We start from the raw sequence: 11,315 nt of genomic DNA, 5'->3' as shown, positions 1-11,315 counted from the left end.
GATCCAAGAGAAACTCAGACACCCAACATATAACAGATCCAGAACCAGATTGCTGCTTGTCATTTACAAAAATATTTAACTGGAATCCATTATGTTAAATATAACAAATCATAATTGTGTATAGTCATGCTACACCTGTAATGAAAATGACTCTGTTTTCTCACCTTGATGTGTTGAACCGTTTTCTCAAACTCTCTTTTAATTTTTTCTCTTTTTTTAAGTTTCTCCTGTAAGGACTTCAGTGCTGTATTGAGCTCCTCCTAGAATTGGACAAAATAAAATTATATAAAACACCAGATTACAGTGAAAAGAGGGAAGTACAGTGACCATACAATTCTGTGAAAAAGTATTTGCCCCAACCCGATTTCTTTTGTGTGTGTATATCTCACACTAAATTATATCTCACGCTTAAATGATAGTACTTGCACTGTCCAATCTATAAAGACTGTGTCTGTCCCTCGAATAGTGAGGTCAAAACATAAATTTAATGCAGGATCTAGAAAAAATCTGATCGTAATTAAACCAGAAAAAAGCAAAATACATGAACAGAAACCATATTTAAAGCTTGGGCTCCTAAACATTAGATCACTTGCACCCAAAGCAGTTATTGTGAATGAAATGATCACAGATAATAGTTTTGATGTACTCTGCTTAACCGAAACCTGGCTAAAACCTAATGATTATATTGGCCTAAATGGGTCTAGTCCATGTAACTACTACTATAAGCATGAGCCCCGTCAGAGTGGTGGTGGTGGTGGTGTTGCAACAATATATAGTGATATTCTCAATGTTACTCAGAAAACAGGATACAGGTTTAATTAATTTGAAATACTTTTGCTTAATGTTACTCTGCCAGATATGCAAAAGAAATCTCTCCTATCTTTTGTTTTAGCTACTGTGTATAGACTGCCAGGGCCATATACAGATTTCCTAAAAGAATTTGCGGAATTCCTTTCAGAACTATTGGTTAATTTTGATAAAGCGCTAATTGTCGGAGATTTTAACATTCACGTTGATAATACAAATGATGCGTTAGGACTTGTGTTTACTGACCTAATAAACTCTTTTGGAGTCAAGCAAAATGTCACCGGGCCCACTCATCTTTTTAATTATACGCTAGATTTAATTATATCGCATAATCATTAATCATTTAATTAATTGCATTAATTATATCGAGCATATCCACACACTCATAGAAAATAACCAAAACAATCCAAGATTTTTATTTAGCACAGTGGCTAGATTAACAAATAACCAGACGCCAACTGATCTAAATATTCCTTTACAGTTTAATAGTAATGACTTTATTAATTTCTTCACTGATAACATAGATAACATCAAAAATACAATAACCAATGTCAACTTCTTTCGTCACACCCAAAGAAAAACTGCAGTACTTTACTGCTATAGGACAGGAAGAGCTAAATAAACTCATCACTGTCTAAACCAACAACATGCCTATTAGATCCCGTACCCACTAATTACTGAAAGAATTGTTACCTGTGGCAGAAGAACCACTTATCATTATTATCAACTCATCGTTATCTTTAGGTCACGTCCCTAAACCATTCAAGCTGGCAGTTATTAAGCCTCTTATAAAGAAACCACAACTAGACCCTAGTGAACTGGTAAATTACAGACCCATTTCTAATCTTCCATTTACGTCTAAAATTTTAGAGAAAGTTGTATCTGCTCAGCTGTGCTCATTCCTGCAAAAAAAAAAGATATCTATGAAGAATTTCAGTCAGGTTTCAGGCCCCATCACAGCACAGAAACAGCACTTGTTAAAATCACTAATGACTTGCTTCTTGCGTCAGACCAAGGCTGCATCTCATTGCTAGTTTTACTTGATCTTAGTGCTGCGTTCGACACTATAGATCATGACATACTAATAGATCGACTACAAAATTATGCAGGTATCCAAGGGCAGGCTTTAAGATGGTTTAGATCCTACCTGTCTGATCGCTACCACTTTGTTTATTTAAATGGGGAGTCATCTCAGTTATCACCAGTAAAGTATGGAGTGCCACAAGGATCTGTTCTAGGTCCTCTACTATTTTCAATATACATGCTGCCCCTTGGTAATATTATTAGAAAACACGGGATTAGTTTCCATTGTTATGCTGATGATACTCAACTATATATCTCAACAAGACCAGATGAAACTTCTGAATTATCAAAGTTAACAGAGTGTGTTAAAAATATAAAAGATTGGATGACCAATAATTTTCTGCTATTAAATTCAGATAAGACAGATATATTACTTATTGGACCAAAAAACAATACACAGAATCTTTTGACTTACAATTTACAACTAGACGGATGTACTGTTACTTCCACTACAGTCAAAAGCCTGGGTGTTATATTAGACAGCAACTTGTTTTTTGAAAATCATATTTCTCATGTTACAAAAACAGCATTCTTCCATCTTAGAAACATTGCCAAGCTGCAAAACATGTTACCTGTTTCTGATGCAGAAAAGCTAGTTCACGCATTCATGACCTCTAGACTGGACTATTGTAATGCACTACTAGGTGTTTGTCCTGCATCTTCAATAAACAAGCTACAGATAGTCCAAAATGCAGCTGCTAGAGTCCTTACCAGGTCAAGAAAATATGATCATATTACCCCAATTTTAAAGTCTCTGCACTGGCTACCTATTAGGTTCCGCATCAGCTACAAAATAGTACTTCTTACCTATAAGGCACTTAACGGTTTAGCTCCTGCGTACCTAACTAGTCTTCTACCACGCTACAATCCATCACGCTTCCTAAGGTCACAAAACTCTGGACTGTTGGTAGTACCTAGGATAGCAAAGTCCACTAAAGGAGGTAGAGCTTTTTCGCATTTGGCACCCAAACTCTGGAACAGCCTTCCTGATAATGTTAGGGGTTCAGACACTCTCTCTGTTTAAATCTAGATTAAAGACACACCTTTTTAGCCAAGCATTCAAATAATGCATCTCATAAACTTTTCCTGCAGCTATATCTGATCAAATGTTCATTATTAATCTTTTAGCTCTGGTTTAACAAATCTTCCTTTTCTTAGTTTGAACAGCAGCTACGCTAATTATGTTCCTATTTGTTCTCTGTTTTTGCCATGGGATTGACATCCCATGGTAACTAGAAATTCACAAGCTCCAGTGTGGATCCAGAACACTTAAGAAGAGATGATGCCAACCCCACAGAGGACTTCAGATGATGCCAACCCTGAAAACATACAGCACTACCGAATTCTGCTACTAATTTATAGTGTTTTTTTGTCTGTTTGATTACGTCATTAATTGATCTTTGCCACACATCTCTTCCATATGTACATCAAGCTACTACCACATATATTGTAAAAATGCCAATTTGATGTAAAGCTGCTTTTGCAACGATATGTATAGTGAAAAGCGCTATACAAATAAATTTGAATTGAATTGAATTGAATTGAATTTAATAATAGGCAGCCACTGTTACACATATGTTACAGGCTGAGTCTGTTACACAGCTACTTGTACACTTCAGTACAATCTTGATACACTTTTTTTTTTTAAGTAGCTTATGTTTGTGTAATATTATGTAATTGTAATGTAATTGGAATGGTATTACATGTATTTAAGCTGTGTACTGGTGGGTTAGATCAAACTAAGGTGCAGCTAGATAAGGTGTACAGTATAGATACACATGAAGTACACTTAAGTACAAGCTTGATACACTTTATTTTAAATAGCTTATGTCTGTATAATGTGTATGTTATATAAAGTGTGCAACAAATGTAACAATCTTCTGGTTACATATGTAGATGTGTAACAGACTTGGTCTGTTATATATGTGTAACAGTAGCTGCCTATTACATCTACCTAATTAAAAACTGTAATTACAGGCTGTTCCATAACTTTTAAGTACATTTGCTACTACTAAGTACTTAATTAGGTAATTACTCTGTATTATGACACCTTAAAATAAAGTGTTACCAAATTGGGCAGTTTTTGCATGACTGTACTGTGCTCTGTGGGTTTGCACTTAAGAGAAAACTTATTGGTCATTAATTAAAGGAACAATTGTTCTAAATGATGAAGTAGTTGCAGTAGGTGCAATATGAAGCTGGTGGTTGTAGCAGCACATTAAAGGACTCCATCATCATGAAAGACATTTAAGCCCTTTGACATTCAGATTTTCATTTCTATAATTATAAGGTTGCTCACTAAATGTAAACAAATATAATAGTCACAGTAATTTTGTTATTTGTTATTGCAGTTAACATTGAAGCAAAGAATGCATTTAAAAATATTCGTTTTCATCTGTGGTTAAATATTGCTGACACACTTTGGATGAATGTGCTAGATAAAGTGGGACACCTGGCCTTCACTAATTCTATTCACATTCATTAAATTCATTTATATTCACTGATTATCTTACAACTGACATGTGTGATTGACTTTTTTTTTTAAAAAAGAAAGAAGTGTACAGTCAGGATGAAAGAAATTAAACAGCAGAAAGGAAGCTGAAGTATGAAGTTGAATCTGGAGTGAAAATAGGATGAGATGAGTAAAATGTGAATGAAAAGTATATGAAGTTTTTATGGTCACAAAGTTCATTAAGAGTGTTCAGGGAAAACAGTCAGAAAAAAACACAAATGTTTACCATTTAAAAAAAAAGTTCCTCTTATTTTTGTTAGCCTATTTGTTGCTGCATGTGTTATAGTCACATTTTAATATTTTGCAGAGTTAATTTTTAGCCATATTCTGTTAGATTTCATAAAATAAAATAATGTCAGTGCTTCTATCAGTTGTTTTGCATTTTATGCATGATTTGAGTGCAGCTTTCAAATGTTTTTAGATTTGTTAAATATGCTGTTGAATGTTTGTTTGATAATATGTGTTAATGAACATGACAAACAAACAAATAAATATGTTTTTATAATTTACACTTAAGATACAGGATAATTTTTTAATAAATCAGAGAGGACCCACTTTACCTAAAAAAAAGTCTGAAGTGCCTGATCTCAAATCAATTATGGGTATACATTTTATAAGTAACATTATATGAACTGAATTTAAATGAAAATATTACAGCTGGACTTAAAAAAAAAAAACAATCTAGTTAAACTACACATTTATTGACTATTGAACGGTAAGATTCTTAGAGAGTAAACAGTATAGAAGAAAGGAAAGACTGTGTCAGTGAAGGTGGTTGTGAATGTGTGTAGATGTGTGTTAGTTACAGGATCAGAGAATGACACCGTTCCTCTGTCATAGTCCAGATCAACTCTCACACGCTGAAGCTTCTGTTTAACACGAAAACCAAACTGATCAGAATATCCATACTGCACACTCCAGACATCAGTGTTAAAGAAAACATCTCCCTTCCTTTGGTTTGATGCTGTAGTTACTCCAAGACTCCAGTCTGGACTCTCTTTAACCTTCACATTCCAGCAGTGTGTTGCTAAGTTAAAACCCTCTGAACCCAGAACACAGAGATACTCGTCAAATCTCTCTGGATTATCACACTCAAAAAAATATTTCAGCCCTTAACTTAATTCAATTACGTACAAAATTTCCATGCATTTAGATTACGTAGTTTTAATTTAAACAAATCAATTAAACTTAATGTGATTCAAATGCATCAGTCTTACGTAAATGAAACAGGTAAAGTTGATGTAATATTTCCCAGTGTTAAACAAACCCTGCTCAGTGTTCATGTGTTTCCACACTACAGAGTGTTCAAGTAGCATTGACACAGTGTTGGAGTTAAGGAGATCATTATGTCACGATTGACCAATAATGATGAACACCTGCTGTTTACAAGCAGAATCAACGAAGGAAAGAGAAACACAAGAATCAGCCACAGCCAAAGATAAAATTAACTTAAATAAATGAGGACATTAAATCTCTGATTAAACAACTCCACAAACAACATTACAGATTGACTTGATTTCTGTCGTATATCTATAAATATTATTTCAGAACATCTAAACAGAGGTTTAGATGTTTTATTTTTTTATTTTTTTTTTAAAGTTTCAATTGACCTCACCATCATGGCGAACAGGGTTTACTTTAGTTGGACTCTTGACTTTTGATTTTTTTAATGTTAGTTTTTTTGGCTGTTGTAATTATGTGTATGAAGCACATTTATTACAACAAAATAAAAAAGCCAAAAAGAAGTCTGACTAGCTGTTTTTGGTTAATTTTTATTGTTTGTTAAATCATTATCATCCAGTGGCATGATGCACTGATCTCATGCAGTGGTTAGTCTATTATTTTCATAATGTTTACAACAGGTGCATGAACTATTATGGATGTTTGTCTTATACACTAAATCTTGAAATCTACAGCATCAGTTTGACACACACACACATCAAGAATCAGCATTTGAATCTCAACAATGGTGACATTCAACAGCTGCATGCTGGGTAACAGCAGATTATAAAACTCACCCATGACTCCCAGCATGCAGCTGTTGAATGTCACCATTGTTGAGATTCATATGCTGATTCTTGATGTCTGTGTGTGTCTAAGTAACACTGGAGATCTTAAAGTAGTGATAGTAACAGTTCATACAACTACTGTAAATATAATGAAACTAAGAGGTAAACCATTGAACAATATCAGCAGATCAGACCACTTGAGAATGATTATAACATCAATAATAATTAACCAAGAACACTTAATAAGGACCCCCCTTTTGCGCTATACAAATGTGCTCTACGAACACAATTACAGCAACCAAAGAACAAAAAAAAACTATACTAAGAAAGTCAAGGGTCCAGAGTCCAACTAAAGTAAACCCTGTTCGCCATGATGGTGAGGTCAAATGAAACATTTTTTAAAATAAAACATCTAAACCTCTGTTTAGACGTTCTCAAATAATATTTATAGATATATGACAGAAATCAAGTCAATCTGTAATGTTGTTTGTGGAGTTGTTTAATCAGAGATTTAATGTCTTCAGTTATTTAAGTTCATTTTCTCTTTGGCTGTGTCTGATTCTTGTGTTTCTCTTTCCTTCTGTGATTCTGCTTGTAAACAGCAGGTGTTCATCATTATTGGTCAATCGTGACATAATGATCTCCTTAACTCCAACACTGTGTCAATGCTACTTGAACACTCTGTAGTGTGGAAACACATGAACACTGAGCAGGGTTTGTTTAACACTGGGAAATATTACATCAACTTTACCTGTTTCATTTACGTAAGACTGATGCATTTGAATCACATTAAGTTTAATTGATTTGTTTAAATTAAAACTATGTAATCTAAATGCATGGAAATTTTGTACGTATGTTACGAAGTCGGACAAAGCTGCACCACCACAACTCCTTGCCCGCCCTAACAATTAACCAACACTCGGGGATTTATTTTTAACAAAATAGAGCACCTCAACCCCGCAAAAACATAAGGTGCCCGGAGTCTCCTCTCCCGCTTTCACTAATTAAATTAAACAAACCATCAACCAAGAAAATATCATAATCAAAAAGTATTTATTGATACATGGAGACAAAAATAAATAATAAACTTCAGGAGGGGGAAAAAGCCAAAATAATAAACAAAACTCACAAAACTAACTACTGCGGTAAACCTCTTTCCTACTAAACAAAAGATTAAAGAAACAACAAAATCTTACCTCCCTACTAGCCACAAAACAGGAGAAAAACTGAAGAAACAAAAGGGCACCCGCCTCCCTACGTCGATCTCCTTATTTTAACAGGTGATTCAACACATTTTCACAGTATTCAAACCAACAAGGTTTTAAAAGACATCGGAGATACAATATGGCTTGAAAACAACTTTTCAAACAAAAAAGAAAACGTCAAGCAGGGAGAGAGGAGAGCTCCTCGAGGAATCTTCCAAACAGGACTAAATCACCTCCGCAGAAACGCCGCCACGCCACCCCTGACGTCACCGTAACTCCATACACCTGTGTGCGCTCTAACGAGCGCAATTAGGAGAGACAGACGGGAGAGGGCAACCATAACAACAAAATAAACATATACACAAATCTAAACACAAAAACAACAACAACAATAATAATAATAATAATAATAATAATAAACATTAAATAAACACATATCGTAACAACGTAATTGAATTAAGTTAAGGGCTGAAATATTTTTTTGAGTGCAGGAAGCAATTGATTGTTCCCACTGAATCTCAAACTGTTCAGATCATTAGACAGGACGAGTTAAGGATTTGCAGTGTTTGGATCCAGAATCACAGGAGCTGATGAAACACAATCAACAGAGTGAACAAGAGTGAACTGTACACAGATTATTATGAATTATGACACTCGTCCTATTGATCAAACACATTAGACATTTTCCTCTGATCACTGTCAGTGTTGTTACAGTGAATATTTAGATTTGCCAATCAATCAAACTGAACTGAGATCTGCTGTATCACTGTAACATTAAATATCATGTGGAGCAAAGTTGTTCTTCTCTTGTTTACGGCTCATTTTGGTGTAGTAGCTCATCTGGTTATTCACACATAATGCTGAAATCTGTAAATATTCCCTCATGTGCCATTTCCAATGTATGTGTAACAGCACAGATCTTCTCCAAACTCACTGTTTTGGACTATGTCCTGCATCTTCTTCCAGACTCTGAACGGCAGGTTGCCCAAGTAATGTGGCACATGAATCTAAGCTCCAGAAGCCGTCTGTGGATCCGGCTGTGAGATCTGGACTCTGGAAGAACATTCAGGAGTCAGAACTGCAGTGGCTTTGGCTTCAGGAGCAGAGAGACCAGAGACACCAGCAGATCACTCACCTTTCCATCGTGACTGGAAACTCCTGCAGAACAAACACACCATTTATCATCAAGAACTCAATCAATCATCAATCAATCAATCAATGGATGATCTGAAATCAGACCTTTAGAAAGCCGACGTCATTGGCTTTCATCATCTCCTCCATGTCTTTGATTGTGTGTGAAAGAGCTGAGATGTGTCTGTTTATCTTGTCCAGTTTCTCCTTCATCATCCGCTTCTTCTGCTCCTCTTCCTTTCTCAGTGCAGTGATTGTAGCTTCTTCTTCATCTCTGAGAAACTGATGAAGCTTCTCAAACTGCTGTTTAATCTGACGCTCTGTGTGCTCAGCTTGAAACTGAAATCAAATCACATTCACTTCAATCATCTCAATCAACACACATCAACACATCACATCATTCAGATCCAAGAGAAACTCAGACACCCAACATATAACAGATCCAGAAGCAGATTGCTGCTTGTCATTTACAACAATAATACAAATCATAATTGTGTGTAGTGATCACACATCTGTACTGAAAATTACACTAGTGAATTCTGTTTTCTCACCTTGATGTGTTGATCTGTTTTCTCAAACTCTCCTTTAATGTTTTCCTTGTGTTGAAGTTTCTCCTGTAAGGACTTCAGTGCTGTATTGAGCCACCGCTAAAATTGGACAAAATAAAAATATATTAAACATCAGATTACAGTGAAGAGAAGAGAATACAGTAACCATACAGTGCAGTGGAAAAAGTATAGTATAATAGGAAAAAGTATATATAATATGAAAATGAAGAAATATTGAGTGCAGGAATGTGATGATATCTTTGTTTATGACTTATTGTTTTTTACATATGAAACAAGAGACATTTGTCCTACTTTATATGAAGAAACCACTTCACGTATTGGTCTGAATTTGTGATTGTTGTGTTGTGTTGCATCTCTGCACACCAAACACGCAGGCTCTTCGTCCTCCAGACAGAAGAGTTTGAGTTTCTCAAAGTGTAAACTGCAGATCTCCTCAGATCCTGATGAGCGCCTCTCATTTCTCTCCTGCAGGAACAACTCACACAAGTTCTGTAATGCCAGATTTAATGGAGGATGATCTTTTGAGGATGTTCTCCTGCAGACAGGACACTCCTGAGTTTTCTTGGTTCTCCAGAACTGTTGAAGACACTCTTCACAGACCCTGTGACTACATGATAAAAGAACTGGAGCCTTGAAGATTTCACAGCACATAGGACAAGAAAGCTGTTCTTCAGATGGTGAAGCCATTTTCACAGTTTGAGCCTTTGCAATTGAAACTTTACTGTCACTTTCTGAATGTTTCAAACTGTTTCAAACATGAATAACCACGAGAATCACAAAGATCTGCTGTATGTTCAGAAACAAACCCAAAAATTCTTCTTTTTTCTCTTCGTTGTCCACTGATGACTGATGCTTGTTTTCTTTTGTCAAAGAGATGAAAATCAGTATGACAGAAAAGAAAAGTAAGTCAGTCTCTTCCTGGTAAGTGTTGTGAGAGGGTGGAGTTTCTGATCATCTTTGGGTGTTTAAACAGCTCTGACGACCACATCAGGATTTCTTTAGGTTACATTTTAATAAAATGCATTCAAAATCACATTTCACTGAAACTTTCTCAAGTATAATGCTAGAAAACCTAGAATCAAATACAAATTAATGAAAAACACATAAATATTGATAATAGGTTTTAGTTATTGCTTTATATTTCTGCACAGAGTTTCTCCAGGATCTGTCATGTTGTATAATTTCTTCAAATGCTGAAAATCACAGTGATAAACACACGTCTGCTGATTGTGCTGATCGTCTGTGTTTAGAGACATGGGCTGACTGGTGTTTTTAAATGCTAATGCCATTATTTAGGGGGCATTTCAAGTTTTCTAAACAGCTTTAATCAAGAATTTCTGTAGTAAGTATTTATATTTTGACACTGATGTGAGATAAAAAGAAATTTTACATCCATTTACATCAATGACAGAATAATCATTTTACATTTTTAATGGAAATGAACAATTATTCATTACTCTCATGTTGAAGAAACACTGAAATTGTGATATGAATTAAATGAAACATGAAACACCAGAAACATGATGAGTGTCAAAGTTTAAAAAGGTCAATCCAGACGTACAAGTGTAACGTTTACTGACTATTGAGCGGTAAAATACTCGGAGGGTAATAACAGAAAAATGGAAAGACTGTGTCAGTGAAGGTGGTTGTGAATGTGTGTAGATGTGTGTTAGTTACAGGATCAGAGAATGACACCGTTCCTCTGTCATAGTCCAGATCAACTCTCACACGCTCAAGCTTCTGTTTAACAGGAAAACCAGCCCGTTCAGAACATCTGTGCTCCACACACCAGACATCAGTGTTAAAGAAACCATCTCTTTCCTTTGGTTTGATGCTGTAGTTACTCCAAGAATCCAGCACGAAGTCTTTTTAACCTTTACATCCCAGCAGTGTGTTCCTGAGTTAAAACCCTCTGAACCCAGAACGCATGGAAAGATGTCAAATCTCTCTGGATTATCAGGAAGCAGTTGATTGTTCTCACTGAATCTCACACTGGTCA

General features: G+C 35.4%; 1 pseudogene; it reads right to left on the bottom strand.

The window, feature by feature from the left end:
- Positions 1–5,100: 5,100 nt before the first annotated feature.
- Positions 5,101–10,227, bottom strand: LOC127171266 (E3 ubiquitin-protein ligase TRIM39-like; annotated as a pseudogene).
- Between the last annotated feature and the right edge of the window lie 1,088 nt (positions 10,228–11,315).

This window comes from Labeo rohita, chromosome 9 (genome assembly GCF_022985175.1).
Source record: "Labeo rohita strain BAU-BD-2019 chromosome 9, IGBB_LRoh.1.0, whole genome shotgun sequence".
Lineage (NCBI taxonomy): Eukaryota > Metazoa > Chordata > Actinopteri > Cypriniformes > Cyprinidae > Labeo > Labeo rohita.
Note: the sequence above shows the minus strand (reverse complement) of the source record. Positions and strands in the feature narration are given on the sequence as shown.